General features: G+C 36.7%; 1 long non-coding RNA gene across 1 annotated transcript in view; it reads left to right on the top strand.

The window, feature by feature from the left end:
• Positions 1 to 8,125, top strand: part of LOC138003549 (uncharacterized) — an 8,938-nt gene extending 813 nt beyond the window's left edge. Inside the window, exons 2-3 of the long non-coding RNA XR_011123597.1 lie at positions 2,327 to 2,586; positions 7,375 to 8,125. This is a non-coding gene — a long non-coding RNA (uncharacterized lncRNA). The remainder of the gene's footprint in view (positions 1 to 2,326; positions 2,587 to 7,374) is intronic.
• Positions 8,126 to 10,000: the final 1,875 nt, after the last annotated feature.

The raw sequence follows: 10,000 nt of genomic DNA, 5'->3' as shown, positions 1-10,000 counted from the left end.
GAAGTTTGGCAGTGTCGAAGTTTGGAATTGTGGAAGGTTAGTACCCTAAACTTGGTTTCTCCTATGCTTCCTGAGAGAGAAACCAGTGCGAGCAACCGTTTGATTTTCCATCGAGCATGTGCGAAGTACGTCACACCCCACGTGATGTAATTGACATCACTTCGTCTTATTTCGCCGGAAATCACTACACAAGCTCGCCCAAACACAGTAGTTATGTAGCTGAACGCACATGCAAGCGCCAAAACAAGTTACTAACTTGTTTTACCGGTTCAAATTTAATTTATTTGACCTTGGTGCTGGACGGCGGCTCACTCAAAGAAACTAACAGTTGCTCGCAGTGGTTTCTCTCTCAGGAAGCATAGGAGAAACCAACTGCTCACAGGGTAGAAGTTTGGCAATGTGAAAGTTAACCCTAAATCCCAACTTCTAAACTTCCACACTTCAACTTGACGTAATAATTATTATTTCTTGGATTTGCATTTCTTTCTGATGATGCGGTCTGTGGTCTTCTACCGGAAATAAAAGCCCTAAATCATGTATTCTTGTGAAGAGCCAATCTTGTATCCAGAGTTCTTGGGCTTTTTGATCAGCTAGTGAGCGCCCGAGAGACTCTGAAATGATGGCCTTGAACCATTTTTTTCATTGGTTGCTTGCATAACAATGGCAGTCTGACAGGAAGTAATTCGGAAACCCCAGAATTTTGAGGGTGATTCAACATCAGTGTTGTTTATTTTTTCTACCTAAGAAATACATGTATATAAATCATAAAAATAATAAAACAACAGGGTTTGAATTATGTCTAATACTACCACACTGCTGAAACAGTCATTACATCGGTCTCTTTTTGGGGGAAAAATCCGTGGAAGAAGGTGTTGTCTTAGCCATTCAGAATTACAGAAACATAAATTGTAGTCGAAGAGGACGCCGGTGTCGTTTCCACAAAAAAATTGTCTATTGTGTTGCTTACACGATGGAATGCATGCTGAAACACTGAAAATACACTTACTGAAAGCGTCAGAACTTTCATCTTCACTCGCTCTTACAGGAAGCCAATGATCATTTCTCCAGTTTTTTTTTAAGGTGTGTAAGGCGAAAATTTTTGTTTTTCAAACACTTTCAACCCACCATTTCTACTGTTTACTGGGAAAATGGAGTATTATCCCAGAGTCTCTCTGGGCACTCACCCGCTGACCAAAAAGCAGGAGATTGGTTAAGAGCATCACCATCTAGAACTTGACTCACTATGTAAATCAAACAAAATTGCATGAAATGTTTACAGTAAGACTTCAAAACCGTACAATTTACACTTTCTTAGGCCTTTTCTTTACATGTAGTTAAAGTTAAGCATAAATCAGTATAGCGAAGATATCGTTGACGTCACCCTCATTGGCTGTCGAAACAAAGGGTCTTTTGTTCCTGTGGTTGGCACATTTGAATAACAAAAGCAAAATTTGTAAACAGATACATGTATCATCCCTATTACATCCAAAGTAAATAATTTCAATTCTTGTTACTGAGGTTAAATAAGGTTTGGTTATTTCAACTGTTATCTTTATTATTTAAAGCATCGTATCACTGTTCCTCACAAAGGTGATGAATAATTAATAGCTTATTGACATGAGCTACATGCATTTTTATAGGCTTTCATTACATACAATGCTTGTTTTTGTAACAAGCAAATGAAATAATTATCTTGCCAAAAATAAAATGCATGGAGACTTGAATCTTGCCTGTGGTGTCTCCATCAGAGCTACATGTTGCAAGGCAAAATAATCAAAGACAGACTTTCCACAGATACATAAATGTATATGTAATCAGGATTTACAATTCGACCTTCAAACACTTGTCTCTGCTACATGTCACCTTGTGTACATGTGTTCTGGCCTTTCCTATGTGATACGGTAGGAGCTCGCCAGGCTCATCACCACCTTTCAAATGGTATCGGGAGGCAACCACCTGCCCCACCCTTATTTAATTTGGAAATCAACCAACAGACAATTACATCAAGGTGCAACCCTTGATCTGCAACTACAGTGTAGTCAGTGTTTCCTTATTCTTTTTTTCATAATTATAGTAAATTAGCACAAGGTGCACATTTTGTTTTACTATGATGTACATTAATTTTTTTATGCAAGAGTCTGTGGTGTTCAATGTAAAATTAAAGTGCAACTTTAGAAAGAAAGATCTGACATTGGGTAAGTGATATGTACATGTACATTGTATGTAGATGTATATAGTAAAGAAGTTCCCTTGAATTTCAAGAGGGGTGTCCTCACGGCTAAAATTAAATATTCATGTGGTAATTGATGCTTTTATTCACAATTAGGTAAAAACATCCTTGACAAATAAACTTTCTTGCCTTCACCACTGGCAGATATCACGTGATCCACTTGACAGCCTTCAAAACCACGAACCATGGATTCATATGTAAGGATTGGTAAACCTCACTGGCTTGCACTAAACTGATGGTCAGACAGTCTTGCACCGTAAAGTAAGGAAAAAGGATGAAACCATTTGGTGGACGACATTTCTGAAAGCTTCTCTGCTTTATACTAAGAATCCTCCCCTCATATGCAGTTGCCACAGGTATGATATGTTTTTTTTTTTCACTCAGTTTTACCTCAACCTGAACCCAACAGATTTAAGGTCCCGTCATAGGTTCGAGGTCAGGAGGTGTCAGTTTTTATGAAACGTTCTTATTTCGTCAGTATTTATGCTATGCGAATCAGTGAAATTAACATCACTTTCATGCTCCTTGAATGTAGTTTTGAATCCAAAAGAGTATTCTTTTGTTTGAACGTTATTACACACTGTAGATATGTTTAACGAAAGGGTGTCGGCAATATTTTAGATGTTGCGTTTTGAGGTTACGAAATATGAGATTACACGTAAATCTTGAATTACATGTACATCCAGGTATTTCGTACAATAGCCAATATTCTAGCCAGCATATGAACAAAAAATTGGGGACATTTGATGTAAATAGAAAAAAATATATATTTGCTTTATCTTACTAAGCAGTTAAGCTTTCTTTCCAATTTTTTTTTTGCCAAAACTGCATGATATTCTTTCTTGCATCCTTTAAATTTCCTTCGTAGTTCCAGGAAACGTATTAAAGGTCTAGAAAATGTGGTCCCTACCAAATGGACCGATAAATTATCGATAAATTATCGATAAATTATTGTTATTATTATTGTTTTATTTGTATTATGTCACATTATTTGTGAGTTATGTATCTGTTCGTATATTGAATCACATATGTTTATGTACATGTATGTATGGGGCATGGGTATGTAAGTATGGGGCATGTTCATATGGACTTCGAGTCTTTTCATGCTCTGTTGAAGCTATTAAATAAAATAATATCAAGAAAATAAATAAAATAAATAAATGGACTTGTTCCCAACTGTGTGGCTACATAGCTCAGTTGGTAGATCATTGCACCGGCATCGCAGAGCTCATGGGTTGAATCCCGTTGAAGTCGCTAGCACCCTGCAAGCAGAGCCTTTCTTTTGCTTGCTCGATTTTGGCGTTCTCGAGAAAGGCTCTGCATGAATCGAGTAAGATCTTTATTGAATATGCGCTGCATGTTGCCAGGATACAGTCTCGAACCCAAGTCTAATATGCCAGATCTCGCCGCCATCTTGGTTTTTCATGGTACAGCGGGCTCAATTATAACCATCGGTTTTGTCACTAAAGCGACGCTCGCACTGGAATAACCGGTTTGACGAGAGAAAGCAAAATTGACTAGTCCAGAAGCTCGGGCGGCGGCTTCAAAGAGTTGACGTGATTCGGGCAGAGCCTACTTTTCTCCACCTCAGTAAAGAAAAAGACAAAAGGAGGCTCTGCTCGCAGGGTGAGTCGCCACGTGACTATGGAAGACAATTGCTTAAATTGTCCAGATAAGTGAGAGGATCACTTTTACCTTGCGTTTTTGTTCCAAAAAGTTATTTTGTTTTCCAGTTAAGACGAAGTAATAATCTCGCCTGTAATGCTCAATGTTTCAAGTTTGTTACTGAAGAAAATTATTAGGTAAAGAAAGTTAACTGACAAAATGCTGGGCTTAGAATATTTGAATTGATACACACATGAATGTCTGAAATCTAGAGAGTTCCTGTAAATTTTTAAGGGAAAAGAAATGCTGGAGAAATTGGTAAAAATTAATTGTCTTAAGTTTCTTATTTCTTTATTTTGCAATTTTTCCCTTTCATTCTAAGTTTTTTTTAAAATTTAAATCGATGCGTAACAAACCTGTATTTCAAGAGTTTATTTTGATCATGCCTAGTGGATAAAAGCATTTTTAGCAACTCTCACTGTGTGTAAGTTCGAGGGCAAAATGATCACTTAAACTACTTGAAACCCTAATCTATGTTCCTTCAACTTCGCTTTAAAAGCCAGACCACTACCCTCTTTCAGCTTCTACCAAAAATCTTCAAGACTGTTCTGGAAAATGTATTGGCCGCGGGAAAAAAAAAAAACTACCGATGTATCTTTAAAAATTAAAAATATTACAACTGTTTTTACAATTTACTTCATAATCGTAATTATTTCTCCAAGTTCCGGTTTCATCGAGTCCATATTTTGTTGTTTGGAATTACCATTATGTTATTTGAACTCCCACGATCTTAAGTTAAATTGCAGAGCCTTTAATTTTGAATTGAATCCTTTCTCCTAATATCGGATAACCGATTTTAAAAATTCACAAACAAAATTAGTTCTAAAATAAGACACAAACCGCAGTGATAAACATATTGAACTTGTTCATTTTGATTATGACTTGATCAAGTGGGATCATTTTTATATTTTAGCGAAGGGCAAAACAGACTATCATTGTAAAATAAAAGAGACCTTCTTTATTCAAGAACTTGAGCCAGCTTTCAACGTCAACGTCGGAAGTGAAAAGCTGATGCTTTATTAATCTTTTCTGTTTTTATTATTATTATAATTATTATTATTATTATATATTTTACTGTTAAGTATTTGCTTAATCTAGGTTCCAGTCCCCTCATCCGCTTTGTTACGGTTATATATAAATACAAAAATTTGGTTTTATCAACGGAGTTGATAATGTAAATTGGCCACCGTACAGAGATTCTAAAAGAATAGCTGCTTTAAGGACGTTCGCGCCCAAAACGTTCCCACGTACAGATTTTTTTTAAACTTGCCACGCAGAAAGGTAATGATCTACTTTTGGCAAAAAGGCAAAAAAATGGGGGGGTCACCGTGCTCGTTTTCGAGATCATGAGGTGCATTTTTAGAAGGTTGCGTTACTCTAAGACGATCTTAGCTTACAACTGTCAGCAATAAAAAAGCTACATGAGTGAAATTTAGATCAGGTAAACGTACTCAGTTCAACATAACTAATATAACTAAATTAACCTTTGCAACTGATGTCTTTTTCTGAGGTGAAATAGACCTTGAAAAACGATACATATTAGTATTAGAAAGAAAACTTCGGTCGCACGAGAGCATAAAAGGCCAAATATTTGTAACTTCTTACGTACTGATTTTTTTTGTTTTTTGTAAAAATGGACAAAATCAAGAAAGGAAGTGATCTACAGAAAGAAAAATGGGGTTCACCGAGCATTCAAGAGAGTAAAATCGCTGCGATGTTCTCAAAGCGACTGTCTATTCGCACTGTCACGCCATTGCGTGACATTACCGAGAAGAGCTGGGTCCATAGCTATCCCATGATGCCACATACTTTCATGTTCCACTCTTGTGGAAGATTTTTGCGCCTTTAGCATCGTGTTTACCTGCGTGGTCTACGATGCATGACGTGTGCGTGACATGTGCGAAAAGATGCGCAGTAGCAATGGGCGCGACCGTCCTTAAATTTCAACGGTTACTTTTGAAAATGTATGTAGAGCACATACGAAACGTCAAGTCATAATCAAAATGAGCAAGTTCAATATGTTTATCACTGCTGTTTGTGTCTTATTTTTGATCAAACTACGATGGCCCAAGAACAAAATTAGTTCTCTTGGTTGTATTTCAGGTAAAATAACTTGCAAACTAACGACACCTGAGGAGAAAGGTCCAGACAATTTTAATTGAAAACTATAATTAAAAAAAGTAGTTTGTATTGTTCTTAGATATGTTTTCTGCTTGACTAAATCTTTGACGAAGATGTTAGTAAAGTAGGAAAGCAAAGGTGGTACCTTCAATCAACTTAATTGCAAAACTGAAGTTTATAAAGTTAATTTTCATTCACAAACAACTCCATGGAACTCTATCCCTCTTTCAAGAGAGAGCGTCTTCGCGTGCATATGGTTGTTTCACTGCGGAAGCAATGGAGAACCAGATTTCAAAGTTTGCAATTTTTTAAGGCTTCCGATCACCTGGGCAAACCATGCTTGCTCTCAAAGGGTGGCCACATGCATCCCAAAGTAAGTGAACGAACAATTAAAATAAGTTCGTTCGCCCTGTGCTTATCGGTTTTTCCGTCTAATTTCTTTCGTTTTCTTGATTTTGCTTTCTCGTGTAGTTTCAATCCTTGTTAGCTTTCCAATATAGACAAAAATTCTTTTTTTTTTTTCGTCTTGTTCCCTAGCTTACTGTAATTTTAAATTTCTCTCTTTCAGTTTTCTATTGTTGACAAAAGAGTTTGGCATATGTCGTTGGATGGAAAAACCTGAAGACATTCTTCTGCTTAATCTGTGCTTCATTAAATTTTCTAAGGATAACTTCCTCCCAAAATTTGAAAAATAATACAAGGATAACCTGCCGATACGGGTACACAGCTGTTAAGTACCCTAAAGCATTCACACATATGTATAGGCAATTTGCATGTAGTAAATACGTTGTTTTGGAACGTATTCCGTTCTCAAAATTATTGGAATGCCATTCTTTTTCCAATTCAAAAAGAAAGAAATGCGAAGAAAGAAATACAGTATACACTCTTTCTCTCTCTCTCTCTTTGTTTATAGAAGAACCTTTTTTATGTGGGCTGCCTGTAGCAGACCACGCTATAAATTAGGCTTAGTTTCGTCGTCATCGCATCCACATATAGTAATTAGCCAAGTGCTTGTGATTGTCAGTTAAGTTATTATAGAGCCCTGGTGGCCGGCCCTAAAATAAAGCAAAATCTAAACCGTGCAGTACGAGCATTTTGTTTCTTTTAACCAATATTATAACTGCTTTTTGGCGTTGTCGTTGCCGTAGCCGTAGCCGGTGTGGTTTCTTAAACTCCCTAATATGTCACCCTCGACGGTCATCAATAACTAACCATTCTCGAACGAGTGCCGAGGCTTAAAGGGACAGTGTCAAAACACTAAAAGACGTCCTTGCATCTATGAAAACCGAAAAATAGTGCTGTAGTTTCGTTGCCAATGACCAATGAGATGCACTGACGCTATTTTTTGTTGTTTGCAGCCAAGGATTGAGAGGATGGAAATGGATTGACACCAGTTTTTTTTTTTTTTTTTAAGTCTGGAGACAGTGTCTATAGAAACACACCAAACATTAAATACGAATAACTCTTTGTGCCATAAAATGTATTTCATATCTTGTCAATGGGCTGTCAGGAATGTTGTATACGTGAGTTAGGGTTAGGGTTAGCACCAATTTAGATTTCTACCCATTTTTGATCTAAAAACAGCAAATTTGGCGTGACAGTGCCCCTTTAAATAACGCAGAGTAGAACTTAACACTACAAACGATACCACTTGGGGGTGCATGGAATGACCGGTTTTTGTCTCCTTGTTTGGCCCTGAAGTTGTAAGTTGTGTTACGTGCTTGTCAAAAATAAAGTGTCACACCTAAAGTAAAGTAACCATATTTAACGTCGATAACTCGTAACAGTAATTCAACTGACAAACCTGAGGTTGACGGTGCACTCATTTTACTCCCCCCCTCTCCATCAGTGCTCCGTTTTACGGGTATATAAAGCTACTTAGCTACACGGAAAGGAAAGAAGTCGAAACAAGGATGCGAGATCCGGGAATCGAACTCAGGACCTCTTGTACAAAGGCCGCGCACTGTGCCATCCTTGCTCGTGACTGTGGTGTATCCATTTTTGTCATGACCGTTTTCTTATTGCACGAAGGACAACTCAGTTCGACACACTTCATAGAACGCGCTAATTACGTTTTCAGAAAAATACCTTCAGCCCCCAAATTCGTTATTTTCACCATCCCATAACGCAACACGTTAGGGGGGTGGGGGGGGGGGAGGAGGAGGGGGTCTTTACATAAAAATAAATACAAGTTATTTACCCTTGGGACTGTATCATGCTTCAGTGAACTGGATATCCATCATTTTAATGCAAATAACCCCCAAAATGAACTGTATTATGGGATTAGTAAAAAAAAAAAATTAGAAATTCTGATAAATTTAAAAAGAGAGTGTATTGGATTAATAGAAACTGCAGCCCTCAAAAATCTAGCCTTTTGATTCTATTCAAAGCTGGACAGGTAATAGTTTTGAAAAATTATTACACATCTGGATTAATATTTTTAACTGGAGAACTGACTGTGCATATATAATACATGCCAAAATTTTAGCGTGTTGATTGACTGAGAGCACGTCAATTAATCTCAAATAGAGTGCAGTAAACGTGCAGATACGGTTGAAATTAATGCAATAAAGGTGAAATTTTGCATGTCTATCATTAACAAGTAATCGCATGATTTTTCCTCGTGCAATTTTTCAGCGTCTCTTCTGGAAGGTATCATAATAACATTCTCTGAAATGGAAAAAAATCTTTTATACAGCCGGTTTGCAAAAACGACGAATGTCTCACTGTTTAGATTAAATGTTCAAGGACAATTGGTAAATGGTGCGTTTACTTAGTAAATAGCATTTCTAATTTTAAAAAAATGGACTTTTGGTGAAAGGAATAATAATATACGAGTGAAATAACAATGACTTGTTTTCGCTTAGAAATCACAAAACGTCTCAAGAGACTTTCGTCTCTACAGCTTGTCCTCATGTCACGGTAAAATTAGGGTAAGATGCACGTGATTATTGTGACGTCACCATAGCAACATATTGGGGCCATATATTTTCAATTGGCTTTAAATTTCTTTTCTAATTTTAAAAACCCGGATTTTCGAAGAACTTGAAAACAAGTGTCTTTTACCCCTGACAAATGCTTAACACCCTTAAAAACAGTGAAAGATTAAAGGTACTGATACGGTTTGTCTACTCCATTCAATGTAACGGCACTGGTACATTTTTCGACTTCTGTTGTTACGGGTAGCAAAGATAGAAAGTATTTCACACTTTTAAAAATTTTTGTTTTCTCTTTTTTTGAAATCTTCGTAGCCAAAATGATGATCAACTCTTCCCTCAAAACTTGACTTAATTCTGTGTTTCATTGCATGTTTTCGGGCGAAAGAAAACGTTATATTCATTTATGTTCCGAACTGACGAAAAAGCAGAAATACTCTACTTACGTAGCGCCTTAATTCATTGAATTTAGGAAAAACTGTCATAGTCTTCTTTTTGTGCCATGTGAAAAGTAGTTTCAACTTTCCTTTTTTCGCTTTACTCTATAATCCTTTTTAAACTACAGTGTAAAGCGAGAATTCAGCTTGCGACTCTTGTTCTCAATTTGGTTTATAGGATTTCCAGTTCGTTTCTGAACCAAGGAACCGTGAGGGAGCGTATCACGTGTTACAGTCATTCCATCCACGTATTACCTAGTATAATCCGAAGGCAGTCCATCAACTTATTGCCATTTCAAGGCTGCAAACTAAGACAGGAATTTATTATTAAACCATTTTATATTTTATGACGTCTTACCGGTTAAAGAAAAGGATGAGCTTTAGGTCAAACTTGAGAATCTTGTGATAGACATAACCAGGGGTTTAAGCAGCTCTACACTCTTTTTTGATAAGATTCGATTTTATTAGAATATCGAGGCTGACATGAAAGTTCTATGAATAAAACCGAGGCTGAAATTTGGAAAAGAATATGATTTTGTGTGATGCAAATGTGTAAATACAATACAATTATGTTTTCAACGAAACCGCATAAAATTCTTTCTTTTTCTTAA

The sequence above is a fragment of the Montipora foliosa genome, chromosome 5 (assembly GCF_036669935.1).
Source record: "Montipora foliosa isolate CH-2021 chromosome 5, ASM3666993v2, whole genome shotgun sequence".
NCBI lineage: Eukaryota > Metazoa > Cnidaria > Anthozoa > Scleractinia > Acroporidae > Montipora > Montipora foliosa.
Note: the sequence above shows the minus strand (reverse complement) of the source record. Positions and strands in the feature narration are given on the sequence as shown.